Genomic DNA, 14,340 nt, shown 5'->3' on the forward strand with positions numbered 1-14,340 from the left:
CCAGCCTCGTTGGCACCGAGCCTTGTCATCTTTTCCTTTGTTAATTTTAAGGGGAGAATGGCATCTTAGTTCCATTGGTATTTCTTTGATGATCGACACTATAAAATGTCTCTTTTCCCCCGTTTTCTAACCTTTTGCAGCTCTTCTCGAAATGGCAGTAATTTGGAAAAAGAGACTCTTAACTCATAAGAGAATTCACGAGTTAGGCAGAGGCTGCCTGAAACCGGCCTTGGTGTGTGTTGTAGGTGGTCAGCTGTCGTCCCTTCTCTGGGTGTTTTGGTCGTCGCCGGGTGAGCGTGTCTGGTTTCTGAGTGCAGAGGGCCCCGTGCGCAGCTGGGTCCTGGGATGGACGGCGGCCCAGTGAAATGCTGTGCTGGGTGCTTGTTCCGGTGGGGTGGGTTTTTCACTGTGAGTGTGCACCAGGGCTCTGCCTGCATATTGGGGTTTGTCCCCGATATTGTTTCTCCGTTTCCTCCTCGTTTGCTGGTGTGACAGGCACTTGGACCTTCTCTTGCATCATTCATGCCATTTCTGTAGCATAACCTAGAGTGGTTGGGACCTCACTGAAACCTCAAGTGCTCGCCTTTGTGAAAGTGAGAATCCAAAGATCTCACTGTCCATCCGGCCCTTGTGTTTTTGGGGCACCCACTTGTTTGTGGTCAGTAAGCAGTTATCAGCCTACGTTTGTCAGGAAATAGGGGTGTGAGCCCCGGGGATCTGTCCTTTTGCTGGACCCCACAGTGCACCTGGGCTCATTGACTTCCACCAGGTGTGCCCTGAAATCCAGAGCTGGACCAGCCCCCTGCAAGGGCCTCCTTTCTGCCGAGAGGCCTCTGTCCCCACTTCCGCCGGAGCTGACATCCACTGAGGGCGACAGGTGGGAAGGAACCTGCCGCATGCAGGAGGCCAGAGGCCCTGTGAGGGAAAACAGGACAGCTCTGTGTGCAGACGGAAAGCCAGTGAGGCTGGGGTCTCCTGAGCAGGGGGCAGGCCTGGGTTTGGAGGCTGACACCTGCAGCAGGGAAGGAGAATTCCATCACGGAGTATGGAGACACCTTCAGAGCCCGTGAGCTGGTACCCACCCTCCCCCTCTCATTATTTTTTGTTGCATTTGTACTCCTTTTCACTTTCAGAGTGGTTTCTATCCCTCCCTGAAGGTAACTTTCCCAGACAAGTGTTTCTTTGTATTCTCAGAAGAGCCAGGAACTTTTTTTTTTTTTAATATTTTTATTATACACGACAAACAAACATACAAACATTCTGTGCATGGTGCACAATCAGTGGCTCACAATAGCATCACGTAGTTCATCACCATGACCATTTTTTAGAACATTTGCATCTCTCCAGGAAAAGAAATAAAAAAGAAAAAAGAAAAAACTCGTATCTGCCATACCCCTTATCATCCCTCTCATTGACCACTAGTATTTCAGTCTACTCAATTTATTTTAACCTTTGTTCCCCCATTATTTGCTTATTTTTTATCCACATTTTTTACTCATCTGTCCATACCCTAGATAAAAGGATCATCAGACACAAGGTTTTCACAGTCACACAGTCGCATTGTAAAAGCTATATCATTATCCGGTCATCTTCAAGAAACATGGCTACTGGAACATGAGAGCTAGGGACTTCTGACAGAGCTGGACACATTAAAAAAAGCAAAAAATAGGTATGGAATGAATGAGTGAGGCTCCCTTGTTCCCGGCTCCCTTAAGCTCCCGCCTCTGAGCAGATAGTGTTCAGTAGGACAGCGGTGCTTGGAGCAAGGCCCTAGGACCTGCCGCAGCCACAGCCCTGGGAGCCTGTTAGAAATGCAGATTCTCGGGCCCTGTTCCCAAGAAGGCTCCAGAATCAGAAGCTCCCAGGTGGGCCCTCCCAAGCTTGAGAATCAGCAGACCAAGAGAAGCACTTGGAGTCTCTAGGAATTAGGGGAAATTTAGAGGCTGATCTGACAGTCACCGAGCAGTTGGCAGTGTTTTTTTTTCCACACCGGGTGATGTGCGGTGATGCCCAGTGGGGTAAGGATGGATGTGGGGGATTGAGAAAAAGCCCAAGTCCCCTCCAGCTCACCAGCCTGTAGTTATTATTTATTTACTTTTTTAAACAAATCTGGTAAGACTTTGGGAAAAAGAGGTGGTTTGGGATGTGTGGTGGGGGGTGTGTGTGTGTGAGCAGGAGTGCTCATCGCAACCACAGGGACTTGGCCGAATGGGTTCCTAAGGGAAAAAGCAGGGTGGTGCCACTGCAGATGTGACTGTGTGCACAGCACGGAAATGTCAGCCCAGAAACGTGCCAACTCAGTGAGCAGCTCTCCTTGTACTCCCCAGACCTTCTCCAAAGAGTGAAAAAAACTTTTACCATTTTTTGGAAAATTCCTCCCAAACGTTTCCTTTTGGGCCCACAGCCACATGCACACCTGCACGCCTACATCCGTTGTGGGATTGCAGTCACACAGTAGAGGTCGTCTCACCACTTACCTTTCTACTTCGGTCTTGGGCAGTCTCATTTGTACACAGTTTGCCCACTCCTTCTTTTTGATGTTTGCCTGGGATCCTGGGATTTGAAGGAACCAGAATTTATTTTGCCGGTTGGCTGCTGATGGTTTCTGAGGCTATTTAATTGCTTTGCTTCGACAGAAGTGCCGGGAAAGGGGAAAATGCTTTAGGCATATCTTTGTGTCTAGGTGGGAATAGAATCGTAGGGAAAATTTCCGAAGTGTCTGTGGCATGGTGTGTGTAGGGACCCTCTGCTTCTGTTCCTGGCCCCCAGTGTCTGAAAGTCCCGGCTCCCTACACCATTTTCAGGTCTGGGGATTCCCAGCTTTTTAAGTCATGGCCCATCTGAGAGAACAGAATGAGTATCTTGCTTTAGTCAGCCTTTCTGTAGTTATAAGTGATAACTTCCGCTTTGTCTGCCGTTTGTAGTTTTGACGTGTGGCCTGCGTGGTGGAGCCCCGGGTTATTCGACTTTGGGTACTGGCCAAGATGATGCCAGGGGCTCTTTGATTAGTAAGGATGGGAACCCCTTGGCGTGTGTGTTGCAAAGAATTTGCTTGGCATGTTGCTTCATGTTTTTCCCTTTTGGCTTCAGGGTTTTGTGCAATGCTTAGAAAGCCCTCCCCTTCTTTTTTTTTTTTTTAAATTTTTAATTTTGGTGACATATATACAACTCAAAATTTCCCTTGTTAACCACTTTCAAGTGTAAAATTTAGTGGTATTAATTGCATTCACAGCATTGGGCTGCCATCACCAATATCTGTTGCCCTAGTTTTTCACCACCTGAAATGGGAACTCTGTAACTTTAAAAAAAAAATTGTAACATGTAACATAAAATTTACTATTGTAACCATTTAAGTGTAAAGTTCACTGACATTCATTATAGTCCCAGTGTTGTGTCACCATCACCACCATCCATTACCAAAACTTTTCCATCACCCCAAACAGAAACTCTGCACCCCTTAGTTATTAACTTCCCACCCCTCCTCCCTGTCCCAGCCCCTTGGAACCTCCGATCTGCTTTCTATCTTTGTGAATTTACTTATTCTACATATTTCATATAAGCAAACTCATACAATATTTGTCCTTTTGCATCTGGCTTCTTTCATTCAGTGTGTTTTCAGGGCTCAGCCATGTTGAACTTCGTTCCTTTTGACGGCTGAATCATACTCCATTGTGTTGGCTAGGCCACATTTTGTTTATCCAGTTGTCTGTTGATGTACACTGGGGTTGTTTCTCTCCCCTACATTTAAGATTATTGAGGCCCCCTACAAAGTCTGGTACTTTTAAATTTTGGTTTCTTCTTTTCCTGTTGTTTTACCCACCCTCTCTTCCTGTTCTGATTTTGGTTAAGTGTGTAATTTATTTTGAAATTTAAAAGTTGTTGAAATGCTGAGTGCTAACATTTTCTTATTATGTGATTCTCAACTGGGGAATAATTTGGAAACTTTGCGCTAAAATGTTTTTTTCACCGTGACTCGCTAATCAGTCACACCCTTTCTGGGTTATGCCTGTACCTGCCCTAAAAGCACAGAAAGGTTCACTCACATTTACGTGTCCCAGGAAGAAGAGGATGGCTGCTGGATTATACATGACCAAAGGGTATCAACTGGGCACGGAGAGACGAGGGGAGGACGACAGACTTGGGAAAGGCAGATGACACTCTCCTTTCCCCATGCTCAGCTCCGAAGCTTCCTCTGGCGGCCTCTGGCCTCATGGTTTATGTTGCAAACACCCCAGCTGACCCTCTCTCTGGCAATGCACTGTCGGAGCCCCCGGCTTTTTGCACGGTGCTGGTGGGAGGCGTTCAATCTGCCTACGTATGTTTTGAGTAATTCAGGCTCAGAGTTCACCCTGCTAAAATGTCACCTTTTCCAATTTTGTTTCAGACTCGGCTCATGTTAAGCAGTAGGAAGAAATCATATCCTGGTGACTGACATGTTTGATGACACTGATCATTCGGTAAGTAATGAAATCCACCTGCAAAGTTGTAGTTCTTTATACAATTGGCCCTGAGAGGATTTGGTCATAGTTTCAGTGTATTGTCAAGCAGCAGCTATTTTCTGCCTGTTTTTATGTGCCCCAGCACAGTCAGAAGCCTTGAGAGCTAAAGGAGAGTATTGTGATGCTTAGTATTCATGGTAGTTATTTCTGTCAAGTTGCCTTGAACATTGATTTGCAAATCTGAACCCCTGTTTCTAGGGGAAATACGGGGTTCGGTTCTTGTGAGCTTCTGACCGCAGTGTTTTCATTGATGCGTAACCTTATTTTAAGAGTGTTTCTGTTTAAAGGTTCCTTGTTGAATGTATATTGTTGATTTATTAACACTGAACTTGTGGCCAACAATGTGAGGACTCAGACCTGAAGAAAGTTTATGTAACATGTATTTTCTGCACAGTGCATCACAGCCTTCTTGTGCTTAGGAACAGTAGACATTTTAAACAGCGACATCACCGACAAAAAGCACAAAGACGGGATAAATGTGGCACTGAATAACCCCAGACAGGACCCTTGCGTGTGACATGAGGAGCTGAGACAGAAGCAGAGCCTCTCTGTCTTGCTTGACCTCATCTGGGAAAGTGGGTGACACAGAATTTTCGCCACTCTGAGCGTACCCCAGAATGACGAGTATTGATCTTGGGGGTACAGATACATTTTAGCAAGTAGGTAAATTCACACATGCAAAATCCGCAAATAGCAAATATTATACACGTGTCAGAAAGCCCGTAGCTTGCACGTGGGGCAGGGAAAGGATGAGGGGCAGGGAGGGGGCACAGCGGCAGCTCATGGGCAGGGTGTGTGAATCCAGTCCCTGCTTCGCACTGCCAGGAAGGAGAGGGGCTCAGAGAGCCAGGGAGGGGCCTCTGGGGGTCGTGCCTCTGACCCCTTCCTTGTTCCTGTAAGGCAGGAGGCAGCTGGCTTCCGAGTTGTGAGTCTTTGAAGTGAGGCTGCTGCTCTCTCTTAGGCAGTCGGCACACCTGGATTTCTTGCTGCTCTTCTTTCTCATTTCCCTGCACTAATCACATCCTCTACACCCCTGAAGTTTCAGAGGGTCTGGGCAGAGGCCGTTGGCTTGAGAAAGGGCCCAGCGGGGTGCCAGGGCTGCAATACCTCTGCGAATTGGTGAGTGGCCTGGCTGCCTTCTCACTCTCTGCTTCTCCCAAGGCGGTCGGCGAATTTGGAGGCAGGGGACACCCTGTACATGGCCCCTTAGAACGTGCTGTCCTCGGGTCACATGGCCAGTGAGGGAGGCGCCTCTGAATGTTCCTGTTTGTGTGGCGGAAACCGAGTCAGAGAGCGGGAAATGGACTCGTGCAGCCCACGTGTAAGTGCCCGTCCAGCATCAGGACCCAGCTGCCTGGCCTCTCCAGACCCTCTGCTGTCCCGGATGGAAGGTTCCTAGATGCCCCCCAGATGCCCCACGAGCTGCCACGACGAGCTCCTGCATCTTGGGGAATTTCAGTTTCCTCGTCAGTAAACTTGGAGGTGGGGGACAGTGTCAAAGAGATCTGCCTCCTCAGGGGGGCGGCCCTCAGTCTGTGCTGGGTGCATCCGCTGCCCGGTGGCATCCTCTGGCTCCAAGGTGGTGGCACTGGAGGATATGGCCTTGCCCGGGCGGGGTGGGGGTGGGGTCCACCTGCAGCTTTTGCTTTCACATCAGACAGGCTGCAGGCGAAAGAGAACGTTAAAAGGAAATGCTTTAGAGGACTCGGAATGCAGTCTAGAACTTGTGCTGAAGTGGAAGCAAAAAGAAGAAAATTTTTTTAAGGGAACCACTTTACCGGTTTAAAGTGGTGCATACCGACAGACAGACAGCCTTGTCATTGGTGGGTTCTTTGCGCCAGGGCGAAGCAGCTGGTGATCTTGTTGGTTCTGCTGGTCCCGCCTCTGTCATGAGTGTCTCGGAGATGCTGCTGTGAAACGCAGGGCAGCCTTTGAAGGGAGGCCGAGTCTAGGGTATGGGCAGCACAAGGCTTCGGGGTGCAGCGTGAGGGGGATGCCGTGCCCGTCCTGGCAGCAGCTGGGAAACTAGCGCTACGTCGTCCCTGCCAGCCAGCTTCCCCGGAAGCGTGTACCTGGACAGCAGGGAAGGCTTCTGCCCACTGGACGTTCCTCCGCTTGGTGTACAGACACTCCCCCCTTCCCACACCCTTTTTTAAGAACACATGGCCTTTTTTTAAGAAGTATTTTTCTGAGAAATCTTCACACACACCATCCATAGTATGCAGTCATGTCATTGCATTGCTAACACGTGGCCTTTTATTTCACAGGAGATAAAATATTTGTTGTACAAAGAACGTGTGGGAGTGAACCTTTTCCACCATCCAAAGGGAAGCATGCTCCCATTGCACAGCTCTTTCCAGAACATACTAGTGGGGGCGGGGCAGGCGCTGCCATCTCCCTCCTCCTCTGTAGATGGAGAAACACACAGTGATTTTCTGGTCCGATTTTCCAGTTAACAGCTGTATCCCGAGCGTGTTGCTTAGTGACGCACGCATCACTTGTGTCTTAGTCTGTCGGGGCTGCTGTAACGAAAACAGACCGGCTGGCTGAAACAATGGGACTGTGTTGTCTTGGGACTGGGCCAGGTCATGGAGTAAGGCTCAGGGCGGGCAGCCACGGCAGGTGGGTTGCAGCGCGCTCTGGCAGCTGACTAATGGGGGACGTTTTGCCCACTGAGCAGGCTCTTCCTGAAGGGCTCGTTGCTCCGAGGTGCCCTGAGAAGGCCAGGTGAGCAGTCTGGGGCCCAGGGAAAGGATTTCAGGAAGTTTTGAAACAAGCAGCAAAGTTATTTACTCCCTGTCTTCCTGGGTGAGAATTTGCTGGTATGGTAAAGTCACATTGACTAGGCGGGTTTGGGTTCCGTGTGCACACAGGTCCTGCTGACACTTTGTGACCTAGGGGCAGCTCCCACCTGACTGACCGCTGCCCTCCTCAGGCCCTCGGTGTCCTACACAGGACCTGTGACAGTTTGTAGTCACTCGTGCACACACACTCATGCACACACACATACATACACTGGCCAACTTATAATCACACAGACATGTGCACATACAGATGTATACAGGCACTTACTGCATCTGGTAATCACGTGCACATACACCTGTTACAGTTTGCAGTCACACACGGGTGCACATAACACAGACATACACCTGTTATAGTTTGTAATCACACAAATGCACACACCTATTACAGGTTGTAGTGGTGCATGCACGCATACTCCTGTACTGTTTGTAATGCACAGACACAGTCACCTGTCACAGTTTGTAATCACACATGTGCACACATGCATGCACACCTATTAGAGTTCAAAATCCTGTGCACATGCACACATACTTATTACAGTTTGTAATGGCACACACAAGGATACACACCTATGACAGTTTGTAATTGCACACACAAACATGCACACAAGTATTATAGTTTGTAATTGTGCACACAGCTGTTAAAGTTTGTAATTGTGTGCCCATGCACATGCGTGTACACACGTGCACACACACATGCACACCTATTAGAGTTCGTAATCCTGTGCACATGCACACACACTTATTACAGTTTGTAACTGCACACACAAGGACACACACCTATGACAGTTTGTAATTGCACACAACTATTGTAGTTTGTAATTGTGCACACATGCACACAGCTGTTACAGTTTGTAATTGTGTGCACATGCACATGCGTGGTTTACAGTTTGTACTCACATTCATACACACCCCCATTGCTGTTTGTAATCACGCACACACACCTGTTAGTTTTTAATCACGTACGCATATGCACTCACTTGCACATCCCTGTAGGACTAATGGGATGTTTGTACACCAGGTGTCTGTGTCTGTGCACAGGACGGGTGCAGCCACTGTTGTGCTCTGCTCGCACTTAGTGCACTGCCTGGCACGGAGTAGGTCCTTAGGGGACATGTGCAGGTGGCCCTGGAAAGGGTTTAGAAAGGTGCCTTGGAGCTCAGAAGAGGACGCGGCCTCCTTTTTTCCTGGGAGACAGGGGACACCTCATACAGAAGGGCCTTGGGTGCCTTTTGAAGGGTGCTGAGGAGGGTGCAGGGAGACCCACCTCTGGACGGTGCCCCCAGCAGAGGGCAGGCCCTGGGGAACTGGGGTGGGTAGAATGGACCAGGCAGAGGGTGACAGGCACGTGGGCAGGAGGCAGGATGGGGCAGCCTCCTGCATATGTGGGGGTGAAGGGTGGAGATTTTCATCTGAAGGCAGCAGGGAGCCTCTGAGGAGTTTTCAGCAGAGGAATGCTGAGGTCAGATTTGCATTTTAGGAAATTCCAGGCAGCTACAGCATGGAAGGGAACTTGGGGTGGCTCAGAGACATGTGCAGGTGCGATTGGAGAAGTCTGGAGAGAGGACGGGCGAGGCTTCAGGCAGAGTGAACCTCCCTGGGGGACCTGCAGGGGAAAGAAGGGTGGGGGACTTCAGAGGGTGCCCTGGGTGACCACGGGGATGGCGTTGCCGAGTCTGGGGTGGCTCATAGGGAACAAGGGTCAGATTCAGAGGGAAGGACAACGAGCCCCTTGTCGGGGCCTTGGTTCTCTGTATGGGTTGTTCTTGGGGCCATTATAAGCAGGCAGATCTCCACTTGTCCCCAGATGCTGGTGTCAGACGCTTCTCCTGACCCGAGGGGCTTGTGGGTGCACTTGGCCGCTGTGACGCATGGGGACCATGGCCTGCAGAAATCGCATGCGAGTGCTCTTGGGCTAAATACATACGAAAAAGCTTAAAGTGGACACCACAGTGGGCTGAGCTTTGCATGTGGGTTGGCCTGCTTTTGTCTGGCCAGAGATTGTGCTGTGGGTTCTTTTTTTTTTATTTTAAGAGTAACCAAAGCCTTCAAAAGACTTTAAGTTTATTGAATTCAACATCAATAGGTAGAATTTTACCCAAAATAAAAAATATACTGAAACAAAGAATATGCTTCTTAAGGATCAGACATTGATAGGAAGGCTACGTTTACATTTCAGCTTTCTATATAACTATAAAAAAGAAAGCTGGTTAGAATCAATGTGCCCTAAAAGAGCTTCATGCCTGTGTCTGTCATGGTTGTACATACCCCATCCCCACCCCTGTGTGCTGTGGGTTCTTTACTAACCCTTTGGTAAGGGGAGAATACAATGCCTGTGAGCACGTTTTTAAAAATAGGAACGTGCTCTTGCTTCTGACCATAAATCAGCTTGACCTGTTCATGCGCTCATGTGGGGTCGGCTGCAGGTTTATCTTTAGAGCAGGCCATTGCTGAGTTAGTGATGAAGGCACGGGGGCCCCTTTTAAAAGGGAGATGGGGTGGGGTTTTGCATTACATGATTTATGTGGGTGGTGGATGATGGTGTTTGAAACCATCAGCCTCTTTGGCACCTCAGTTTATTTGTGCATGCTCAAATCAGAGAAGAAACATTTTTCCCAAGTGCAAGCACTTCTTTTAATCTCACTGCTGTTTTGAGAAAATTACCTTCAGGGTTAAGTATCCTTCTAGGCAATTTGGAGAATAAAATAGTTTTCGAGACTTTGGCCAGCTAAATCTTAAAGGCAAAGAGGTTTAAGGTAACCCTGTTCCTTTTTCTTTTCTTTTTTTTAGTAGTTGTTTATTTTTCTTTCTATAAAGCAAGTTATATTTTAATTCAACAAAGCCATTCTGTGAGCGTGTCCATCAGCTGCTTTTCCTTTAACTTATTTTCTTGTGAAAAAATAACATACAAAAAAACAGTAAATTTCAAAGCATACTTCAACGGTTGGTTGTAGAAGAGATTTCAGAGTTTGGTGTGAGTTACAGTTCCACAATTTTAGGTTTTTCCTTCTAGCTCCTCCAAGACACTGGAGACTAAAAGAAATATCAGTAGAATGATTCAGCAGTCATACTCATTTGTTAAATCCTGTATCTTCTCTGTTTTAATTCCGCCTTCTCCTTTGATCCTTCTCCCAGTCTTTAGGGGTGTTTGGACTATGCCTGTTCAAGCTTTTCATGTTGGAAGGGGCTGTCGATAATATAGGATAGGGGGAGGGAACTAGTTGGTGTTCTTGGAGAGGCTGGGCCCTCTGCGTTTCAGGACTTATCTGACCTAGGAACCCATCTGGAAGTTCTGGAAAGTAATCATAGTGCATGGAACCTTTGTAGAATCTCAGATAAAGCCCTAGGTGTTCTTTAGGGTTGGCAGGGATGGTTTTGATTACGGGTTGGCAAACCATGGTAAATAGCCATATCTAGCTGAAGCTTGCATAGGAGTAGCCTCCAGAATTGCTTCTAATTCTATCTGAACTCTCTCAGCCACTGCTAGTTTATTTTGTTACACTTCTTTTCCCCCTTTTTGGTCAGGATGGAATTATTGATCCCACACTGCCAGGGCCTGGCTCATCCCTGGGAGTCATTTCCCATGCTGCCAGGGAGACGTTCACCCCTGGATATCATGTCCCATGTAGGAGGGGGAGAGTAATGATTTCACTTGCAAAATTGAGTAACCCTGTTCTTTAAATTAGATCACGCATCTATTATATCTCTATGAAAATATCTGAAAATTGTAAGGCATATTGTAGACTTTATAAAATTCTTAAAATACAAAAATTATACATAATTCTATCCACACAGTTTAGTGCATCAAAATGTCTTTGGAATGGAAAGTGAACCCTGAGTTAAACCATGAACTATGTGTAGTTAATAATACAATTATAGAAAAATGTGTTCATTAATGGGAACAAATGTTCTACACCAATGCATGGTGTAAATAATAGGATGGTATTTGGGAATCCTGTATTTCATGCACGATCATTCCATAAACACACAACTTACTCTAATTTAAAAAAAGATCTTTAAGCTGGAAGTCGTTTTTGTCTCCCAAAGGACAGAATGAAGTATTTCTGTAATGTGGATTTGATGGGCATGGCTTTCAGGTCACACTGGGAGGGATTCACATTTTGTCTAATGCATTGACACCAGCTCTGCTGTTCGTTGGCTGCGGGTCAGTGAGCTGGGGGTGGGGCAGTGCCCTTGCAGGGCTCCCTGTGTAGATGTTGTTGCACCTTCTTTACTCTGTGATGCCAGGTGTGCTGGGGCCAGGGGACACAGGTCCTGTCAAAGCTGTTGGGAAACCACACCAGGTGTGGCACTGAAGTCTAACTCACAGGTGGACTCCAGCTGCCGTCTGCCCACCTTCACTGCCTCTGCCTCTTCTCTTCCATGTTTCTAAATTTAAAGCTTAGACACATTGTCCCTGAAGGTTCTGTGGAGAGAGGCAAGGGCTGGGTGATAGTACACCTGCCCTGGAATGGGGTGGGAGCTGATCTCAGTGGACTTGGCTCCACCAGTCCTTCTCATCACAATTGCTACTCCATCTCTGCTGACATCAGTCTCTCGGCCCCTGTTCGAAGGTACAAGGGTAGCATCAAAGAAAAAGAAACCCCACAAATCTGGACTTGGTAAGGGGAGGCCTTATTTGGGAAGGATTATTGCAAAGGGGGCAGGAGGCAGTGTTGTAGATGGAGTGGACTTGGCAGTATGAAGACAGCTCTGACCACAGATCTGCAGGCATCTCAGGCCAAGAGGGCTTTTCTTTTATAGAGAGGATAAAGAACCGGTGTGGGAACGTGGGCTGCAGGGTTGGCATGATGGGATAGTAGATCTGAGAATATTTTACAAGGAAGCAGCCTATATTCTGGGAGGCACCCTTAGAGTTCAGGGGCCTGGAGAAAGGGAGACGCGTCACCAAAGTTTGTTTAACCAGCGTTTTGTTCCAAATGATCAGTGAGGACAGACAGGCCAGCTAGTTATTTCCGAGGCAAAGAATGGGAATTTGTACCTGGCCTTGTCCTAGGTAAAATGGGGGCGTTGGTGTGTCTCATCTAAGTCACAGGGGAAGGAGGGTTCTTTGCAGCTCACTGTTTCCCAGGACCCAGCGGGGGTGGGTATTCCCTAACCTTCATTGTTTTCCAGAAACACAGGCTTGGGCGGAGTTGGCCCTGCCAGCGCCCTTTCTTTGAGTTGAAGGAGGTCTCTGAACAGCCCAGGGAGTGGGGGACTACCTCTTGACCTTGTTCCTGCAAAACCAGCTGGACCTTGTGCCGAGAGGCGGGGGCAGCTGCTTCTGAGTAAATCTTGTGGTCCTGCAGCACTGCTTGTTGAGTTCCTTGAGGTCGAGATGGTGATGCTTTTGGCACTGTCACCTGCAGTGGTGGTTCACGGTTCTGGACTTCTGCTCGCAGCTCTTCAGATCCTGGAAGAAAGAGCCGGCGATGAGGCAAGCTGGGGTCCCAACAAGGAGCTGGGCGGTCAGCCTTTTGTTCTCAGTGACACTGAGTCAGGAGGGCACGAGGAAAATTGGACACGTTGGATTAGGATAATTATCACCAGATATTGAAGGAAAATGCAAGAATCGAAAACTTGCCAAGGGTTGACAATACGTGAAAGGTGTCAGGAGCCAACCCTGGCAGTGCCCTAAGCTTTGGGCCGGGGCAGGTCCTGGCACCTTCCTGACACTGTGGCTTTGTCTGCAAAATGCGCCCAGCCAGCGTGTAGCTTACTGATTCTAGAGGCTCCAAGACTTAATGGCGTGACAGTTACCTGGACCTGCAGGTGTCATTCCCTCCATCCTGGTGGGTCACCACTGGAGACCTGTGTGCACAAGGAACTGGGTTGTGGCCGATAGCGCCTGTTGGGTGCGTGGGTGACAAACACGGTGCACAGCTGCATCCCAGCTGCCGTGTCCTGCCCTCGGCCAGGGTGAGAGCTGCCTGGGGCTTCCAGCTGGAGGGGAGGCCACAGCAGACCATTAAGGAAGGATGGCAGCCCTGGGCAATCTGGTCTGGGATGGGGATGGGGAGGGTGTGGAGGGAGTCCAGGCTCCCACCACCACCACCCCACCCCCGCTCCTCTGGTCTTGGAGACTGTTCTAGAACCCGGGAGCCTTGGCGCTGGCCTGGCACGTGCTTCCCATCGCTTATCGCTCGCTTGTTTGATCATTCGGCATCAGGCGTGGGTGATCAAGGCGCTGTTGGGCAATCATCAGATAAAACCACTCCCTTGCAGACGCTGAAGGGGAGAGGGAAACCAGATCCCCATCTTGTGCAGAGTAATAAAAATAACTGAACGATTGCCCACAGGGCTGTCTGCTCCCACGCTCCACCAATACCCCTCACCCGCCGAGGGTACCTTGTAGGAAGTCGCTGGTTTTAAGCCCCTTGCGTGTGTGAGGATGCTGATGGCAGGTGGAGGGTGGGTCGGGGGGCTGAGCTGGGTCCTGCAGCTGGTGAAAGAGGAGGTAGAGGACAGTTTTGCCAGTTTATTTTTTTAATAGACTTTATTTTTTAGGGCAGTTTTAAGTTTATAGGAACAGAGTTCCCATAGGCTGTTGCCCTCTCCCCACCCCTTCAAACACAATTTAACATCCTGCATTTGTGTGACATTTGTTACAACTGATGAATCCGCTTTGATGCATTACTAGTAGCTCAGGTCAGAGGGTGACGGTAGCTAGCGCCCTTGGAGCTGTGTGGCTCATGCATGATGTTGTATAGAGTAATTTCCCTGCCCTAAAAACGCCCCGGGCTCCACCTGTGCACCCCCCTTTCCCTTCTCCCCCTGCCGAGCCCCTGATCATTGTACTGCCTCTACAGTCTTGCCTTTCCCAGCATGCTGCATACTCGGGGTTCCCGGTTTGTTTCCACTTTGCCTACCTTGGCAAGAGGAGGTGCTGAGGGTGAGTTTCCTTTTGTGCAGCTGTGTGTCATGTGGTGCTGCAGCCGGGTGCTTCGGTTTACCCCCGTTTTCAAGGTTGGATGGACGCTGAGGCTTAGAGCAGTCAAGCAGCGTGCCTGGGTCCTGCAGCCTGTGCAGGGAGGGCT

At 48.8% G+C, this 14,340-nt stretch overlaps 1 protein-coding gene across 4 annotated transcripts in view; it reads left to right on the forward strand.

Moving 5' to 3' along the window:
- SEMA4D (semaphorin 4D) overlaps positions 1-14,340 on the forward strand; it is a 170,426-nt gene that overhangs the window by 42,676 nt on the left and 113,410 nt on the right. For 3 of the 4 annotated variants that reach the window (XM_077139543.1, XM_077139544.1, XM_077139539.1), the window contains exon 2: positions 4,385-4,457. The gene's annotated coding sequence lies outside the window, so the exon portion shown is untranslated. Of the gene's footprint in view, positions 1-3,848; positions 4,098-4,384; positions 4,458-14,340 lie in introns of those variants that run through there. The other variant, XM_077139540.1, reaches the window with a different exon arrangement.

Source organism: Tamandua tetradactyla, chromosome 2 (genome assembly GCF_023851605.1).
Source record: "Tamandua tetradactyla isolate mTamTet1 chromosome 2, mTamTet1.pri, whole genome shotgun sequence".
NCBI lineage: Eukaryota > Metazoa > Chordata > Mammalia > Pilosa > Myrmecophagidae > Tamandua > Tamandua tetradactyla.